Genomic DNA, 19,784 nt, shown 5'->3' with positions numbered 1-19,784 from the left:
TTTGTCTGTGTGTGTTTCCTAGGTGGGATTCAAATCACAAGTAGCATAAGTGCCTGCCAGACAGGAAGAGTTACCTATTCCTCCCTCACCCCTGTCTTCAGCCTGTGTTGGGGCCACTGATGTTGTTTTTAGTATTCATGAGGATCATTAGCAAGTGCTTAGATTTCAGGACCTGAGTCTTCAGATGGGCTATTTCTCCCAAGCCTTCTTTTTTATTTTTTTAAGTTTATTATTATTTTTTTAACGTTTATTTATTTTTGACAGAGAGAGAGAGAGACAGAGCATGAGCAAGGGAGAGGCAGAGAGGGAGGGAGACACAGAATCCAAAGCAAGCTCCAGGCTCTGAGCTGTCAGCACAGAGCCTGACGTGGGGCTCGAACTCACAGATGGCGAGATCATGACCTGATCCAAAGTCGGACGCTCAACCGACTGAGCCACCCAGGCACCCCTTTTTAAGTTTATTTTTATTTATTTTGAGAGAGAGACAGAGCAAGCGAACACGAGCTGGAGAGGGGTAGAGAGAAAGGGAGACAGAGAATCCCAAGCAAGCTTCACACTTGTCAGCGCAGAACCCTATGTGGGACTCGATTCCACCAACTGTGAGATCATGACCTGAGCTGAAACCAAGAGTCAGACACCTAACTGACTGAGCCACCCAGGTGCCCCTCTCCCAAGCCTTCTTGAGAACAGTTTCTTTCTTCTTTTTTTCCAGCTTTATTGAGATACATAAGTCAATTAACATATGAATTAACATATTAACATATAATTAACATAATTTACATATAAAATTGGTTAATTAACATAAAACATTGTGTAAGTTTAAGGTGTATAACAGAATGATTTCATATTTATAATTGACAAATGGTTAGCACCATTTTGTTAACATCTGTCACAGCACATAGTCATAATTTTTCTCTTGTAATAAGAACTTTCATATCTGCTTCCTCACTATAGTCACCACCCTGTATGTTACATCCTTAAGACTTATTTATCTTATAACTAGAAGTTTGTGATTTATGACCACCTTCACCCATTTCCTCCATGTCCTGTTCCCCACTTCTGGAAATCACCAGTCTGTTCTCTGTGTCTATGAATTCTGGTTTTTTAGATTCCACCTATAGATGAAATCGTATAGTATTTGTCTTTTTCTGTCTGATGTATTTCACTCAGCATAATGTCCTCAAGATTGTGTTGTTCACAAATGAATTTCTTCTTTTTTATGGCTGAGTAATATTACATTTCATGGCTGAATAATATAATATTTTATGTATATATACATATATATATATAATGTAACACATTTTCTTCATTAATTCATCCATTGATAGATACTTGAGGTTGTTTCCATGCTTTGGCTTTGTAAACAATACTACAATGAACATGGGGATGTAGGTATCTCTTTGAGATAATGATTTTATTTTTCTTTGGATATATATCTAGAAATTGAATTCTTGGATTATATGGTGGTTCTACTTTTAATTTTTTTAAATTAAATTTTAATTTATTTTTGAGAGAGAGAGAGAAAGAGAGAGAGAGAGACTAGGGAAGGGGTAGAGAGAGAGGGAGACACAGAATCCAAAGTAGGCTCCAGGCTCCGAGCTATCAGCACAGAGCCTGATGCAGGACTCAAACTCACAAGAACCGTGATATCATGACCTGAGTTGAAGTCAGATGCTCAACCAACTGAGACACCTAGGTGCCCCTCTCCTTTTAATTTTTTGAGGAACCTCCATACTGTGTCCCACAGTGGCTGCACCAATTTACATTCCCGCCAACAGTGCACAGGGTTCCTTTTTCTCTACATCCCTCACCAATGCTTGTTAGCCAGTATCTTTTTGAGAATAGTAATTCTGACAGGTGTGAGGTGATATCTCATTGTGGTTTTGATTTGCATTTCCCTGATGATTAGTGATGTTGAGCACATTTTCATGTACTTGCTGTCTGTTTAAATGAGTGTCTTCTTTGGAAAAATGTTTTTGTAGATCCTTGGGTCATTTTTAATTGGATTATTTGCTTTTTTTTGTTTTTGTTTTTGTTTCTATTTTGCTATTGAGTTGTATGATTCCCTTATATATTTTGAATATTACCACTTTATCAGATATGTGGTCTGCAAATATTTTCTTCCATTTTGTAGGTTGCCTTTTTATTTTGTTGTTGGTTTCTTTTCCTGTGCAAAAGCTTTTTAGTTTGATCTAGTTCCATTTGTTTATTTTTGCTTTTATTGCTTATGTTTTTGATGTCATTTCTAAAAAATCATTGTCAAGACCAGTATCAAAGCTTTTTCCCTATGATTTCTTTCTATGAGTTTTATGGTGTCAGGTCTTACATTTAAGTCTTTAACCATTTTGAGTTATTTTTAAAAATTTTTTATTATTTTTTAATCTTTATTTATTTTTGAGAGAAACAGAGACAAAATGTGAGTGGGGAAGGAGAAGGGGAGAAGAGGAGCGAGGAAAAAGAGAGAGAGACACAGACTCTGAAGCAGGCTCCAGGCTCTGAGCTGTCAGCACAGAGCCTGACATGGGGCCCAAACTCATGAACCACAAGATCACGACCTGAGCTGAAGTCAGACACTTAACCGACTGATCCACCTAGGCGCCCCCATTTTGAGTTAATTTTTGTTAGTGATATAAGATATGGGTCTAGTTTCATTTTTTTGCATATGAGTATTCAATTTTTTTTAGCATCATTTATTAAAGACTATCTTTTCTCCATTGAGTATTCCTGAATCCCTTATCAAATTGTATATGTATGGGTTTAGTTGGGGGGTTGGTCTCTACCTCTGTTTTTATGACAGTATCATACTGTTTTGATTACTATAGCTTTGTAGTATGGTTTGAAAGCAGGAAGCATGATACCTTGTTTTGTTCCTCTTTTGCAGATATGCTTTGGCTATTTGGAGTCTTTTGTGGTTCCAAACTAATTTTAGGATTATTTTTTCTATTTCTGCTAAAAAAAAAATGCCTTTGAAGTCTTAAGAGTGATTGCATTGAATCTGTAAGTTGCTTTCGGTAGTATGGACATTTTAACAATATTAATTCTTCTAATCCATGAACATGGAATATCTTTCCATTTATTTGTATCTTCTTTAGTTTCTTTCATTAATGTCTTATAGTTTTTAGTGTACAGATGTTTCACCCCTTTGGTTAAATTTATTCCTAAGTATTTTATTGTTTTTTGATGCTATTGTAAATGGGATTGTTTTATTTCTTTTTAAGATAATTTGTTGTTATTGTATAGAAATGCTACTGATTTTTGTATGTTGATTTTATATTCTGCTTTACTAAATTTATTGGTCAGATCTAATAGTTTTTTGGTGAACCCCTTAGAATTTTCTATATATAAAACCATGTTATCAACACACAGATCATTTTACTTCTTCCTTTCCAATTATTTTTCTTGCCTGATTGCTGTGGCTAGAACTTCTAGTGCTGTGTTGAATAGGAATGGTGAGAATGGGCATCCTTGTCTTGTTCCTGATTTTAGAGGAAAAGCTTTTAACCCTTCACCAGTGAGTATGATTTTAGCTGTGGATTTTTCATATATGGTTTTTATTAAGTTGAGGTACATTTTTTATACCCAGTTTTTTTTTAGAGTTTTTATCATGAATGGATGTTGAATTTTGTCAAATGCTTTTTCTACACCTATTGAGATGATCATATAATTTTATAATTCATTTTATTAATGTGATGTGTCATATTCATTGATTTGCATATGTTGACCCATCCATGCAACCTAAGGATGAATCCCAATTGATCATGGTGTATGATCCTTTTAATGGTGCTGTTGAATTTGGTTTGTGTCTATATTCATCAGGAATAGGGTACACAGTTTCTTAAAAACTAGATGACAGAGGTCAGTTCTACTATATTAGGGTAGTTACATTAGTGGTAGTTCCACTACAAATGTAAACATTGTTTCAACAATGCCTCGGCAGGAGAATGTTTGTCACTTTTACATGGTGACATTATATGCCATTTTTACATAGCTCTTTTACATGGGAACAAGAAAGCCTAGAACCTTTGCTGGCGGCTATGATTTGTTGTTCCACAGTCACTTGTCACTCACAGAGCCAATTCCCTGGCAGAGCATGACCACAGTCTTTTGCTTTCCTCTCTCTGCTCTCTGACCTCTCCCATAGCAATGATAAGGATATATTTGTGTTTGTATGTAGCTATTCACTTTCACATCCAGTGTTTCATCTGACACTCCTCTGATGGGACAGGTGAGAAACAGTTATTCCTACCTTTTCAGAGAAATGAACCAATTTTCCCAAGGTCACAAGGTGGTGAAGCCAGCACCCGAACCAGATTTTTTGATGCCTGGTCAAAACCTTTTAGGACACTGTGGTTCCTGCCGGCCTTTTTATAGAGGAGCTTGAGACAGAACAAGACTTCTCCATTGAGAAGGAAGTCAGACTAGATGTTTGATGAGGGAAGGTTAGGAACTGTTAGCTAAGTTGCCAATTAGGCTTATCTCTGCAGTGTGGATTCATTGTTGTCCTTACTCCCCTTTCATTTTCTACCAGCCACTAAAGTTCATGATAGGACTATGCTGTCCAAACACATCGTGATTCCTGCAGGACTGTGACCTGGGAGAAAATGTGTGACTTTAACTCTTTGAGTGGCTGTTGTAGAAGGTGCATTAAACAGTGGTTCTTGGTTTTCTTTTCTGCTTCAGATTAAATCAGAAAAGAGAACATGGGCTTGGATTTTTTTTTTGTTATTATTTATATATGTTCATTCACTTGGCTTTGATAGCGAGCCAGACATTTTGCTAAGTGCAGGAAATAAGATATGATCCGTTCTCTCAAGGCATGTGCAGGTGGTATGTATGTGTGTGTATATGTGGGAGAGAGAGAGAGAGAGAGAGAGAGAGAGAGAGAGTATAAGAGAAGGATGGGGGAGCACAGACAAGTCAATCTCTACCAGGAATAATTCCTGCAGCAGACGTAAGTCCTGGAGACTGTGGAAGCCCAGAGGAAGAAGTCAGACTGTGCTGAGGTCAAGATGATTTCTCAAATAAAGTGCCCCTTAAATGGAATTCTTAAGTGTTCATAGGACTTAGCATAGACAAGGAGAAGGGCATTCCAGGCAAGTAAGTGGTATGTTTGAGATGCTGAGGCATGAAAGAGATGTGAGAATAGAAAATCATTTGGAGGGAAGAGAATGTGGAGAAGATAACTGTAAAGAGGTGGTGACAGTCCTTCGTATTTAAGAGTTATCCTGAAAGCAGTAAGGAGGCATGGTCAGGTTCCCGGGCAATGCTGCCATGGCTTGGCTAACTGGTCTGTTTGGGTAGTATCTATTAAAAGCCATTAAAATATGTGTACAAAATGCCCTTTGGCTCAATAACATTACCTCTGGGAATAATAATACTTACCACCTACTGCATAGTGCTTACCATACCAGATATTTTTTATATATTGTGTATGTTATTTTTAAAATTCTTATAACAATTCTGTAAAGTGCAAACCATTGGTCCCATTTTACCGATAGAGAAACTGAGGTTTCAAAGAGTCTGGTTTAGGATTGAATTCACACTGTGTCATTAATTACCTGCTTTCCTAAGACAAACTACTTACCCCTCTGGAGCTGTTTCCTGAAGAAGTACTATTTAAAAAAATAATGCAACCAGAATTAAATGCAAGGTGTTCTTTTTTTTTTTTTTTTTTTTTTTGGTTATCCATTTATTTGGGTTATTTCTGCCAGAGCTGACCTCCATTTTCTTAAATATTTACGATTAAATAGAAGAGCCAGAATTGAGTGGCGTGGAGTGGTGTGGACAGTGGCCTTGTTTGGGGGGACCATTCTGACAGTTGCTTGCTCCTGCAGTTTTCCTTGTGTGCACCCATGCAGCTCTTATCTTCTACCTCCTTTATTTGTATCTTGTCCCCCTGCAAGATTGTAAATTCATTGAAGAAAGGAATGGTCTTAAGTACATCTTTGTATCTCTCACACCGTCTGCCTGGTTCAGTGCTTTCCATGTGCCCAAGAGAGCTCAAAGATTAGTTTTTTTTTTTTTTTTAGTTTATTTATTTATTTTGAGAGAGAGAGAAAGAGAGTGTGAGAGCACAAGCAGGGGAGGGGCAGAGAGAAAGGGAGAGAGAGAGAGAGAGAGAGAGAGAGAGAGAGAATCCCAAGCAGGCTTCACACTGTCAGCCCAATGCGGGGCTTAAACCCATGAACCATGAGACTATGACCCGAGCCAAAACCACGAGTTGGATGCTTAACTGACTGAGCCACGCAGGCACCCCAAGATTAGCCTTTCTAGAAGTAATTAGAACATAATGATTCAAGGAAAAATAGGGGCTCTGAGAGTAAAGAGACTTGATGGCATAGGGAAGGACACAGAAAAAAAAAAGATATTTTGGGTTGGAGACCTGGAAAGGAAGGTTTGGAATTAGGGGATCTGGGAGAATGTATTTAACAGGAAACATGCAAAATGTTCTCATTAATGCTAAGTCGAGAGAGTTGTCTTAGTATGGGTTCCCCGGAAGGAGATCTTGAGACGGGGGGGATCCATGTGCAAGCGGATGGAATTAAGGAAATGCTCTTGGGAGAACCCGGTAAAGGAGAGGGAAGGAGGACAGGCGTAGGGGAAATAGCCAGAGTATGGTGTTAGGTGGAGCTCCAGCCTCAGCCTTGTCCTACAAAAGTGTTCCAAACTGTAAGGTACAACTCAGAGTTTGTCCTCGCTTGGGCTTTCACACTTCCACCCCAGCCAGTCATTGGCTATCAGCTGTTTAGAGGTGACTGGGAAGCCCCAGCCACTTCTGTCTCTGTCTATAAGGACAAAGCCACTGCAGCAGCCCAAGGGCCGGCCTTTGAAGAGGCACAGGTGCAGGGAGTTAGAAGCAAAGGCATGTAGATGCTGGTGGGGGGCGGGGGAGGGTGCACAAATATCCGAGGGGATGTGGGTGGGGCATCAGTAGTGTCACCTTGATAATTCCTGTCTTAACTGTGTCCAGCTGTACACACTGATGTCTGCCTCTGAAGCCCACTTTGCAGCTTCGTCACCTACAAAGTGGGACAGTCTTATTTTGCTTTTGCTCATATCACAGAACGATTGTCAAAACAAAATGAAATGAGACAGGGTACCTAGAATCATGTTGACATCAATAAGCCATTATACAAAGCCAGATGTCATTACCGTATCTTTCTTTTCCAGGCCCAGAGGATATATTAACTCCTGGTCCTCACTGGGCACTTGTCTTGCAAGCATCGACGCTGACAGCCTTTGAAAAGAGCTTGTTTGTGTTGGGAAAAGCAGGCACTTTTTTAATGTTGTTAAATTTTGCAGCAGTTTCTTTAATATATACCAGCCGCCTTGAACTACATCTAATTAACCACCAGATATCACGCTGTGGCAATGTTTGGCTTTGATGTGCTCATCAGCATCAGCAAGAAAATATTGGAAAGCTAATCATAATAGGACTTAGCTCTTATAAAATGCCTTTTATCTTCAAAGTGGTTTACAACCATTAATTATTAGAGGAATTGGGGTGAACAGCAACCATCTCACGGAGACCTCAAACCATTATCAGGGCCTTTAATGTATCTTATAATAGAGCAAGAGAAGTGTGAAGGGGAATGTTTAATAATAGTTGTCCAGACCTGGAAGAGTTATTTTATGGAGGTAGGAGACAGCTGTTCCCTGTCTCCCTTGAGGCGAGAACAAGGAAATTGGACCTAATTTGAGGGAAGAGGAGGCAGGATGTAGCAGTTGCATAAGCGACAGCAGGCAGCAGAGTGGTAAGATTGCTCTCCCAAACGCTCTCCCGTACACCTGCCCCTTTATTTAGGCTGAGGAGGCATGTGGCCTTCTTGGTGGCCCGGGGTGGGTGACATCACACCACGAAGTCCCACCCAGCTGTGGCAGCCAGGGTTAGATTTAGGAGTTTCTTGATTGTATCTATTCATGTAATATTTTCTTTGTTTCGTTGCTTTTTTGCTTCTTAGTTTGCCTTGTTAGAATTTTATCTCGGGTGGAGGAAGCCCACTTGAATTCCATAATAGTAAGAATAACCGTAGCTAATATTTTACAGATGAGAAAGTGGGGCACGGAGAGCTTAAGACACCTGTCTGTGGCCATAGAGCTAGTACCTTGGGCGGGCCAGCGTTGGAATGTGTGTTTTTATCCACCACAGTAAGAGGCCTGTCAGAGAAGGGGAGGGATTGGTCCAAAGCCCCCTGCACCGTGTGTCAAAAAAGTAGGTAACAATTGCGTTTTCCATACGCAAAGTCTCATTTCCAGACTGGTCTGGTTCCTGTGCTAAATACTTTAATCCTGAGCAGTGAGTGGTGAAAGGGGCCCTGCAAAGCAGCTCAGCATCTTTGTTCCTCACTGCAAGGAGGCATGTACCTGCCTCACTGTCCTGAACACACCAGAGGGTCTGCCCCAAGGCCGTGGAGAGGAGGGGAGGAGCGCAGGCATGAATAACAGGCAGCCACCCGTGAAACCCTGAGGTTTGGTTACAGAACGTCTTCCCCAAGTACCAAGATGCATTTGAGATGGGCTGTGCCCCTTAAGTCTAGTGTGTGGAGCGGGGACAGCGATAGGAGGCATCAGCTACCATCGCCTGTGCAGACAGTCCTGGGGATGCAGAGATCAGGACACCCTGGGCAGAAACATTAGCCTCATGATTCCTTTCTCAGTGAGGGCTGATTGTTGGAAGCTTGAAATGGGCCGTGATAGGAATACTGACGTTATAGAAACAGGCAGATGCTACAAATCCCCCCTCCTCACCCTGGAGAACTGGTTGCCGGATATTGCGGTGTCTTTTTTTTTTTTTTTTCAGCACCATTTCCGACACAAATGATTCAATTCAATTCTGATGCTAACTCCCCAGAGTTAGCGTAGACCCATGATTGAGGGCTCCTTCCTGTAAGACTGCCCCCCTTCAGATCCCAGTCTCAAGTCCCCAGTTGCCACCCATATGTCCGACCGACCCGCAGGAAATTCCGGGCTTCCCACAACCCCTTCTCACATTCAGTAATTCACTAGGACTCACAGAACTCAAGCAAGTGCTTCACTTATATTTACTGGTTTATTATAAAAGATACAACCCAGGAACAGTCAGTGGAAGAGATGTGAAGGGCAAGGAAAGGTGTGTGTAGGGGGGTGGCATGGTGCTTGCATGCCCTCTCACCTCCTCCATGCACTCACCAAGGTTTGGAAGCTCCCAAACCCCGTAGGTTAGGACTTTTCATGGAGGTGTCATTATCAAGACATGATTGATTCAGTCATTGGCCATTGGTGATTAAACCTAAGCATCAGTCCCTCTCTCCTTCCTGAAGGTCAACTGTCAAATCTCCTGGTTGTTTCCTCTGGCAACAGGCCCCCATTCTGAAGCTTTCTAGAAGCCCACCAAGAATCAGCTCTTCCCCATAAACTCAGGTGTGCTCAAAAGGGGTTCATCATGAATAGCAAGAGACACCCCTTTCATTTAAGAAATTCCAAGGATTTTAGGAGCTCTGTGCCAGGAACCAGGGGCAAAAACCAAATATCTATTTTTTCATTAATCACAAATATTTACCACTCTCAGCCCTCACTGTCGATGGTCAGTTAAGAAGCCAACACATATTTCTTAGGCACCTGCCATATGCTAAGTACCAGACTTGGAATTGGCAGGGCATTTGTTTATTTAAATATTCAAATATTAATTTCATACTCACTAAGATTTATTGGGATGGCACTTCTCCCTTCAAGGATGAAGTAACTCATATCATGTACGCTTGAAACTCTAGGCAACTAGACCAAGCAGTATATTCTAATGCTGAAAGCATGATAGAGTCAGTAAGAATTCAGGGGGACAGCAGCCAAAGCAGTCCAGACTGGGCAGCCAGAAAGACTTCTCGGAGGAGGTGGACTTATACCTGGGCCCTGAAGGCATACCCAACACTGAGAGTTGGAACAGACCTATATAGACTGTTTTTATAGGATGAAGAAGGAACTGGAAAACTTGCCTTTGTCAAGTCCTAGAAAACACTTCCCATCTGAGGCCTTGATTCCTCCTTAACTTGCTCCTTCCCAGGGGGCCCACCAGTGTCATTCCCTCATGACATCCCATCCATTCATATTGGAGTTGTGTTTGAAAGCCTTTGCTCAGCACCCCTCCTGTGCCCTCTGCAGTTTGACAAGACCTGCCTACCTCTGCCTCCTTTTGACACTGCCCACTCAAAGTGAATGTCTGAAACTTTGAGCGGCTGCTGCATACGGACAATGCCTCTGGGGAAGCCTGGGTAATTAAAGAGATGCGAACAGATCCTGAAGATGCCTTTTGTGCTTTTGATTTCCCAACTTCCCGGCCTGCAGGAGAGATTCAGGCGAGATCAGGGTGATTTAGTGGCTGCTTTCAAGTGCACAACGGGTGTGGTATGTGTTGGGGAGTGGGGACCAGCTGCTCTCTATCTCCACTGAGCCCTGAGTAAGGGGGTATTCAGCTTAGAGCCCCTAGGAGGGATTTAGGTTTGATCTATGACCTTTCTGATTATAGCAGTTACTAAGCTACTGGAATTATTGTGGAATTTTGGGAAGTGTTCCTGGAAATGTTTGAGGGCTAGATAATTTCCATCTGTGTATAAAGGCTTTTCAGGAAGCACTCTGGAGGGAGAAGAGTGGTCTGCAGGTCCTGATAGAGAAAGGAAGATGAAAAGTGGTGTCATGGCTCCCCTTGTGATGGTGGTGGCATTTTCCCTTTCCTTCTGGAATATACCCCACAATTTTCCCTTTTATGGCTGTATGTTAATCTAAAAAATATTTGAGGCAGAAAGTTGTGTTCGGCCCTGAGCCCACAGCAACCATGGGCTTCACCCAAATGTGAAACAGCCCAGCCAGTCACAGGGCTTTGTTTTATTTCTGAAAGAAAAGTAGAAACACTTCTGTTGTTTTGTCTGCTATTTCCCTTGGAAAACCCACAGATGCTGTTCGAAGATCACAGGCCAAACCAGAGGGGGCTGGCATCACAGTAGGGGAACGGTCTGCCCCATTCCCTTACTGCCAGAGTTCACTGAGCTCTCTATGGTAAGGGACTGAGGATTTTCACAGAGAAGTTACTTGATTTTATGCCGTTTCCTGCTTTCCAGAGTTGAATTTAGAAGGAAGAATCAGGCTCCTGGGGATAAATACAGTAGGTGGGGTCAGATTTGCAAGTCGGGAGATAGGAGAAGGTTCTGGCCTGGGCCTATTCTCTCTCTCTCTCTCTCTCTCTCTCTCTCTCTCTCTCTCTTTTTTAATAGATCTATTTAGCTATTGACATATAATAAACTGTACATATTTAAAGTGTACAATTTGGTAAGTTCTGATATATATTTCTACATACATATGTATGTGTATGTAACTACATATGTGTATATATGTGTATGCATATATAACTATATATACACATATATACTCATACATATATACATACATACATACATACATATCTGTATATATCTATATATATCTATATCTATATCTATATCTATATCTATCTATATCTATATCTATATCTATATAATTTATATATATCCATGAAATGATCACAATTAAGACTGTGGACATATCCACACCCCCAAAAACTCTCCTCTTGCCCATTTGTAATCTCTCCTTCTCACCCTTCTTCACCCTCCCTTATCTCTTTTCTGCCACTATAGATTAGTCTTCATTTTTCTAATTTTATATAAATGACATCAAATACTATGTGCTCTTTTGTCTGGCTTTTTTTTTGCTCACATGATTATTTCAAGATTCATCTGTTTTGTTGCTTAGACCAATAGTTGATTCCTTTTAATGCAGAGTGGCATTCCATTGCATGCATATATGACAGTTTGCTCACCCATGTACCTGTTGAGGAATATTTGTGCTGTTTTGGGCTACTACAAATAAAGCTTCTATGAATGTTCATGTACAAGTCTTTGTGTGGAAAGAATGCTTTTATTTCCTTGGGTAAATATTTAGGAGTGGGATGTCAGGACCGTATGGTAGAAGTTTGTTTGACTTTTTAAAGAAACCTCCAAATGTTTTCCTAAGGAGTTGTAGCATTTTACATTCCCACCGGCAGTGTGTGAGAGGTCCATCCAATTGTCCACATCTTTGCCAATACTTGGTATGTCGATCTTTTTTTTATTTTAGCTATTCTAATAGGTGTTTGGTGGTGTTTCAGTGTGGCTTTAGATTGCATTTCCCTTATGACTAATGATGTTGAACATTTTCATGTAGTTATGTGATATCCATATATCTTATTTGATGAAGTGGCTGTTCAAATGTTTTGCCCATTTAAAAATTGAGTTGTTTGTTTTCTTATTCATGAGTTCTGAGAACTTTGTATATATTCTGGATCAAAACCCTCTATCAGATACAGGCTTTGCAAATATTTTTCCCAATGTGTACTTAAATGGTGTCTTTCAAAGAACAGGAATTTTAAATTTTTATAGAGTCCAACGGATCAGTTTTTAAAATATGCTTTTGCTATTGTGCCTAAGGAATCTTTGACTAAGCCACAGTCACAAGGACATTTTCTTCTTGTAGTTTTATATTTTTAGACATTACAGTTAGGTCTATGATCCATTTTGAGTCAATTTTTGTATGTCGTATAAGGTATGCATTGACATTCTTTTTTTTGCAAATGGTTATCCAATTATTCCAGTCCCATTTGCTGAAAAGATTATCCTTTCTCCACTGCATTGCCTTTGCATTCTTGTAAAAAAAATCAGTTATATGTATGGTCTATTTCTGGATTCTCTATTCTTTATTTTGTTCCATTTATCTTTTTATTTTTTTATTTTTAATTTTTGATCTTCATGCCAATAGCATACTGCCTTTTTTACTATAAATTTATAATGTTTTGAAATCAGATAGTGTTAGTCTTCCAACGTGGTTTGTCTTTTTCAAAGTTGTTTTGGCTATTCTAGGTCCTTTGCATTTCAATATGAATTTTAGATTGGCTTGTCAATTTCTACAAAAAAAAAAAAAAAAAAGCCTGCTGGGAGTTTGATTGAGATTGAGATGAATCTTTTGATGAATTTAGGGAGAAATGACATCCTAGTAGTACTGAGTCTTCCAAACCATGAACATGAATATCTACCCATTTATTTTGGCCTTCTTTAATTTCTCTCATCAATATTTTGAAGCTTTCTGTGTACAGGTCTTACACATTTTTGCCAGCTATCTCCCTATTTCATATTTTTGATGCTATTGTAAATTATATTTTTATTTCTAAGTTTTTGTTGCTGCTGTACAGAAATACAATTGATTTTTTAGAGAAAACTTATATCTTTTAACCTTGTCAAACTCACTTATTGTTCTAGTAGCTTTTTGTGAATTTCACCAGATTTTCTACATAGATAATCATGTTGCCTGGGAATAAAGATGATTTTACCTTTTCATGTCTGATCCAGATGTTTTTTATTTCCTTTCTTGCTTCATTGAACTGGCTAGAATCTCCAACACAATGTTAAATTGACTAAACACTTTTTTATATATGTAATTTATTGTCAAGTTAGTTAGCATACAGTGTATACAGTGTGCTCTTGGTTTTGGGAATAGATTCCCATGATTCATCACTCACACACAACAGCCGTCCCAACAAGTGCCCTTCTCAATGCCCATCACCCATTCCCCTCCTCCCCACCCCCACCATCAACCCTCAGTTTGTTCTCTGTATTTAAGAATCTCTTATGGGGGCACCTGGGTGGCTCAGTCAGTTAAGCGTCTGACTTCAGCTCAGGTCATGATCTCATGTTTCATGAGTTTGAGCCCCGCATCAGGCTCTGTACTGACAGCTGAGAGCCTAGAGCCTGTTTCAAATTCTGTGTCTCCCTCTCTCTTTGCCCCTCCCCTGCTCACTCTCTCTCTCACTCTCTCTCAAAAATAAATAAACATTAAAAAAAATTTAAGAGTCTCTTATGGTTTGCTTCCCTCTCTGTTTGAAACTAATTTTCCCCTTCCCTTCTCCCATGGTCTTCTGTTAAGTTTCTCAAGTTCCACATATAAGTGAAAAATATGATATCTATCTTTCTCTGACTGACTTATTTCACTTAGCATAATACCCTCCAGTTCCATCCACATTGTTGCAAATGGCAGGATTTCATTCTTTCTCATTGCCAAGTAGTATTTCATTGTATATATAAGCCACATCTTCTTTATCCATTCATCAGTTTATGGACATTTGGGCTCTTTCCATAATATGGCTATTATTTATAGCCCTGCTATAAACATTGGGTGCCCCTATGAATCAGCACTCCTGAACTCTGGATAAATTCCTAGTAGTGCTATTGCTGGGTCATAGGGTAGATCTATTTTTAATTTTTTGAGGAGCCTCCACATTGTTTTCCAGAGTGGCTGCAACAGTTTGCATTCCCACCAACAGTGCAAGAGGGTTCCCATTTCTCCACATCCTCGTCAACATCTGTTTCCTGAGTTGTTAATTTTAGCCACTCTGGTGTGAGGTGGTATCTCAATGTGGTTTTGATTTGTATTTCCCTTATGATGAATGCTATTAAGCGTCTTTTCATGTGTCTGTTGGCCATCTGGATGTCTTTCTTCTTTGGAAAAGTGTCTATTCATGTCTTCTGCCCATTTCTTCACTGGGTTATTTGTTTTTCAGGTGTTGAGTTTGGTAAGTTCTTTATAGATCTTGGATTGGATACTAACCCTTTATCCGATACGTCATTTGCAAATATCTTCTTTTCCATTGGTTGCCTTTTAGTTTTGTTGACTGTTTCCTTTGCAGTGCAGAAACAGCAGTTTCTTACTCAACATGTCTCTGAAGGCAAGGGAAATAAAAGCAAAAATGAACTATTGGGACCTCATCAAGACAAATAGACATTTTTGTTTCTTGATCATAGGGGAAAAACCTTTGGCTTTTTACCATTTAAGTATGATGTTACCTGTTGGTTCTTTTGTGGATACCCTTTTTCAGGTTGGGCAAATTTCTCCCTACTCCTGGTTTTCTGAGAGTTCTCATCAGGAGTGGATTTTGGGTTTTGTCAAGTGCTTTTTCTGCATCTACTGAGATGATCATAATGGTTTGTCGTTTTTAATTTGTTAACATGGTGAATTATATTGTTCATTTCAAACGTTAAGCCATTCTCTCATTCCTGAGTTAGAACTCCACTTGGTCAGGATGTATTTATTCTTTTTATATATGGCATTGGATTGAATCTGCTAAAATTTCCTGAAGAATTTTTGCATCTGGGGCACCTGGGTGGCCCAGTCGGTTGAGCATCCGACTTCAGCTCAAGTCATGATCTTGCAGTTTGGTTCATGAGTTTGAGCCCTACATCAGGCTCGCTGCTGTCAGTGCAGAGCCTGCTTTGGATCCTCTGTCCCCCTTTCTCTCTGTCCCTCCCCCATGCACTCTCTCGGAAAAAAAAAACTTTTTTGCATTTATGTTCATGGGGGATATTGGCCTGTATTTTTATTTTCTGATAATTTCTTGGTCTAGTTTGGGCATAAGGTAATCCCGGCCTCATAGAATATGTTAGGAAGTATTTCATATTCTTCAGAGTTCTGAAAAGTTTGCATAGAATTGGTATTAATTTTTCTTTAAATATTTGTAGCATTCATCAATACAGCCACCTGGGCCTTGAGTTTTCTTGCAGGAAAGGTTTTCACTATTAGTTCAATTTCTTCAATAGTGTTACTCATTTATCTATTTCCTCTTGAGTGAACTTTGTTATTTAGTGATTTTCAAGGAGTTTGTCCATCCCCTCTAAATTGTCAAATTTATTGGCATAAAACTGTTCATAGCATTCTCCTATTAGCCATTTAATGTCTGTAGAATTTGTAATGTGCTACCTCTCAAAGTTCTGATATTATCATTTGTGTCTTCTCTCTTTATTCATCTTCTTAAAGAACCGGCCTTTATTTTTATAAATTTTCTCTAGTGTTTTTCTGTTTTCTAGTTAATTGATTTCTGCTCAGACCCTTATTAGTTTTTCTCCTTACTTTGGGTTGCATTTGCTCTTCTCTTTCTAGTTTCTTAAGGTAGAAGCTGATGTCATTGATTTGAGACCTTTCTTCTTTTCTGTTATATGTGTCTAGTGTTATAATTTTTTCCCTGAGTACTACTTTAGCAATATCCAACCAAATTTGATATATTGTGCTTTTATTTTCATTTAGTTAAAAGTACTTTTTCATTTCCCTTTCCATTTCTTCTTTGACCCATGAGTTATTTAGAAGTGTGTTATATAGTTTTCACATATTTAGGGGTATTCCAGGGGTCTTTCTGTTATTGGTTCTGGTGTAATTCCATTGTGGTTAGGGTACATACTTTCTATGACTTCAGTCCTTTAAAATTTATTGAAACTCATTTTATGGACCAGGATATGGACCATCCTGGACTACATATTCCATGTGCACTTGAAAAGAAAGTACATTAACCCTTTGTTGAGTATTCTATAAATGTCAGGTCGAGATAGTTGACAGTGTTGTTCGTATTTTCTGTATCTTTACTGATTTCAGTCTACTTGTTTTATTAACTATTGATAGAGGGATATTAAAATCTTTGAATATGATTGTGGATTTGTCTGTTTCTCCTTACAGTTGTATCAGTTTTTGCTTCATGCATTTTAAAGCCTTGTTATTAGGTACAGAAGTATTTAGGATTATTACTATCTTATTGATGAATTTACTTCTTTATCACTATGAATTACTTTCTTTATTCTCATTAATATTCTTCCTTGTAGAATCAACTTTGCCTAATATTAATATGCAGATTTTTCTTGACTACTGTTAACATGGTATATATTTTGCTAACCTTTTACTTTTAACCTATTTGTGTCATAAAGTTTATACTTCTTATAGGCAGCATACAGTTGGGTTTCCTCAACTTGGAGAGTCTGCCAGTCCCTGCCTGGATTTCCCCCTTCCTGTGTCATGGCCTAAAAACTCTTTAGGCAATAATAGGGCTCGTTTTGTTTGTTTCTGTCAGGAACAGGCTTTGGGCTAGAGTGAGGTGAGTAAGGTCCCTAGGGTGCAAAATTTAGAAAGTAATTACTCTCTAATGCACAGTTTTCAGAATGGATTTCTCTTTGAATATTGTACCTTAGGCGCCTCTTCCTTAAGAAGACACTCACTTTTGGGGCGCCTGGGTGGCTCTGTTGGTTAAGCATCTGACTTTGTCTCAGGTCATGATCTCACAGTCTGTGGGTTTGAGCCCTGCGTCGGGCTCTGTACTGACAGCTCAGAGTCTGGAGCCTGCTTCAGATTCTGTGTCTCCCTCCCTCTCTCTGCCCTTCCCCTGCTCGCACTCTGTCTCTCTGTCTCTCTGTCTCTCAAAAATAAATAAGCATTAAAATTTTTTTTCAAAAAAGCAGGCACTCACTTTCAGAGTTGTGCAAGTACAGAGCTAGTACCTGAGAGTAAATTCCTCCTTTAATTTTGCACTTTAGGGGCCTCATTCAGCTCACCCTAACCTGGCCATGCTGAAGGATCACTGTCCTTCATTGACTGATGTCTAGTGTCTTAGAAAGAATTTTCAAAAATATATTTTGTTTGGATTTTTTAAAAATTATTTTAGCTGGGAAAGCAAACCCAATCCCTGTTACTCCATCTTTTCTGGAAACGGAAATCTGAATTTGTTCTTTATGAGATAAAAATCCCACACAGAGAGCTATCTGATTGAAACACAAATGCTTTTAGGCAAAGGATGCAGCAAAAAAATTGTCCTTCCTTCATTTAAGAATCAATCAATATGCACCTACTGTGTACCATATTCTGGGATAGGAACTATGGTTAAAATCAAATAAGGCATGGTGCCTATCTGCTAGTCGCTCATAGCTGGCTGCTTTAGAACTATTGGACTGGTTCTCTCATGCCATGCATTACCTGGGACATGGGTCAGGGAAGGCAGAGAGCCAGAGAAAGTCAGGCCTAGAACTGAGAGAGCATCTCTACTAATTTCCAGGCCAGAGTGGCTCAAGGGCTTACTTAGCTCACATAGGTGGTTAGAAGTAGTTGATTGCTATGTCGTCCATTTTGAGGGATATGGAGGAGGGACCCAACCCAAAATACCTTCCCTTACCAGCAGTTACCATGACTGAATTCCCACTATTTGAGACTCATTCATTAATAGCAGGGACCATGTCTTATTCATGTTTGCATTTTTCAGTGTTAGCTCAGAGCCTGCTAATTGGGCAGTTGATAAATAAGAATGGATGAATGAATGAATGAATGAATGATAAATGTTAAAAGGATGAACATGCCTCTGGGAAGTGACTTAGGTTATTATCTGTTGGGGATAAATAGGCCATCAAGAGCAAGTCCATAGCTTGGAGCCATGCTAGGAAGGTAATATGGTATAGTACATCGGGTCTCTAACTATACTAGACCTTGATCCAAGTTGTTTAACCTTTCCCTGACTTAGTTACCTCATCTGTGTGATGGGAATCCTAATTTACCTAATAGAGGGATTGGGTTCCATTAGGATGAAGTATGTTATGGGGCTGGCAAGAGAAAAGCCTCAAGGAAGAACAGATATTATTCATCCAGTCTTCTGGGAACAGCAGGTGGGAATAAGGTAGGGGCTACTGGATGGCAGAGACCTCGAGACAGTCCTGGCTGGGCAGCAGGAAGACACAGACTGTTCTGCTAATGCTGTACATTTACAGAAGCTCAGATGTTACCACTTCTATTATCCAAAAGCCCTTCCTAAGCTCAGTGTTGCGATAGATATTTTGGGCAATACACGTAAGCCATGCAAAAACAGCCCTACTCTCTTGGGACTTATAACCAAGGCCTTTAGTTCCCTCCGGGGAAGACAGAATAGAAATGTTAAATCTGTCTATGATTAGGTGACAGCCAGTTCACACTGTGTAAGAATGGAGAGAAAGACCCGATTCCTGAGTGAAGGGCTAGTCAAAGGGATCAGGTGGGAGCCCATTGTCCAGTCCAAGTGGAGCAAGAATGTCAAGTCTCCTCTACTTTGTCCAGGCTCTGTTACACATGGTGCATTCCTGAGGCCAGAGGTAGTCTTCCAGCTCTGGGTCCACAGCTCTTGACACATCTTGTAGGTGGAAAATGTTGACCCAAATCACAGATTACTTTGGAGTTATGGTGTAGCCGAGCCAGACCCCTGGGCTCTGATAATCAGACAAACCCACCTGGTGATAGTGTGATTTTCCCGCTTTTTTCTGACAATGGTGTAGGAGATATGATCTATATTTCCTTCTTCACTTTTTGCATTTCCCCAAAATGCATTACAGTGTGTATCTGTATTTTAACATTTAAATATTTAAAAATTTAGACCTAGCTTACTTCCAAAAAGTTTTCAGATAGAAAACTCCAAGGATATGACTATTTCCTTTCATCACATTGACCCATTTTTTTATTAGTAACAATTTATTATGTTGAAATATCATACACTTACAGACTGTCAGAGGTAGAAGGGGCCTTAAAGAAAATAGGACCGGTCTTCTCAATACACAGATGAGGAAACTGAGACCCAGACAGGTACTGACTTATTCAAGGTCACTTAAGGAGCAACAGAGTCCAGACTAGAAGTTGGTTTCTGCATAACTTCTCCCATAGCATCACATTAAAGTGCACCCTCTGAAAAAAAAATCCATAAGGGGCTTTAAATGTCTGATCAGGACATATAATTTGTGATTTTATGTTGGCCAGAGACCAAACTAGGCCTGGAAAATCCAGTAGAGTAGGAAGCTCCTTGAGGACACAGTACATTTTCCTCCATCAGCTTTCCACTGCATGCTCTCAGGCCCCATAGAGGCCTGCAGTATGAGCTAAGAGCTCACCAAGAACTTGTTGATTGTGAAGGGCATAGGAAACAGTGAATCTGA

The 19,784-nt window shown here is 39.7% G+C and overlaps 1 protein-coding gene across 9 annotated transcripts in view; it reads left to right on the top strand.

The window, feature by feature from the left end:
- Positions 1-19,784, top strand: part of CRACR2A (calcium release activated channel regulator 2A) — a 132,570-nt gene that overhangs the window by 36,130 nt on the left and 76,656 nt on the right. The window contains exon 1 of one of the 9 annotated variants that reach the window (XR_007456570.1): positions 14,283-14,602. The exons of 6 other annotated variants lie outside the window; for them this stretch is intronic. The gene's annotated coding sequence lies outside the window, so the exon portion shown is untranslated. Of the gene's footprint in view, positions 1-14,282; positions 14,603-19,784 lie in introns of those variants that run through there. 2 more of the 9 variants (XM_049624920.1, XM_049624913.1) reach the window with 2 other exon arrangements.

The sequence above is a fragment of the Panthera uncia genome, chromosome B4, assembly GCF_023721935.1.
Source record: "Panthera uncia isolate 11264 chromosome B4, Puncia_PCG_1.0, whole genome shotgun sequence".
In the NCBI taxonomy this organism is placed as follows: domain Eukaryota; kingdom Metazoa; phylum Chordata; class Mammalia; order Carnivora; family Felidae; genus Panthera; species Panthera uncia.
The sequence above is the reverse complement of the archived record's forward strand: the minus strand, read 5'-3'. Positions and strand labels throughout refer to the sequence as shown.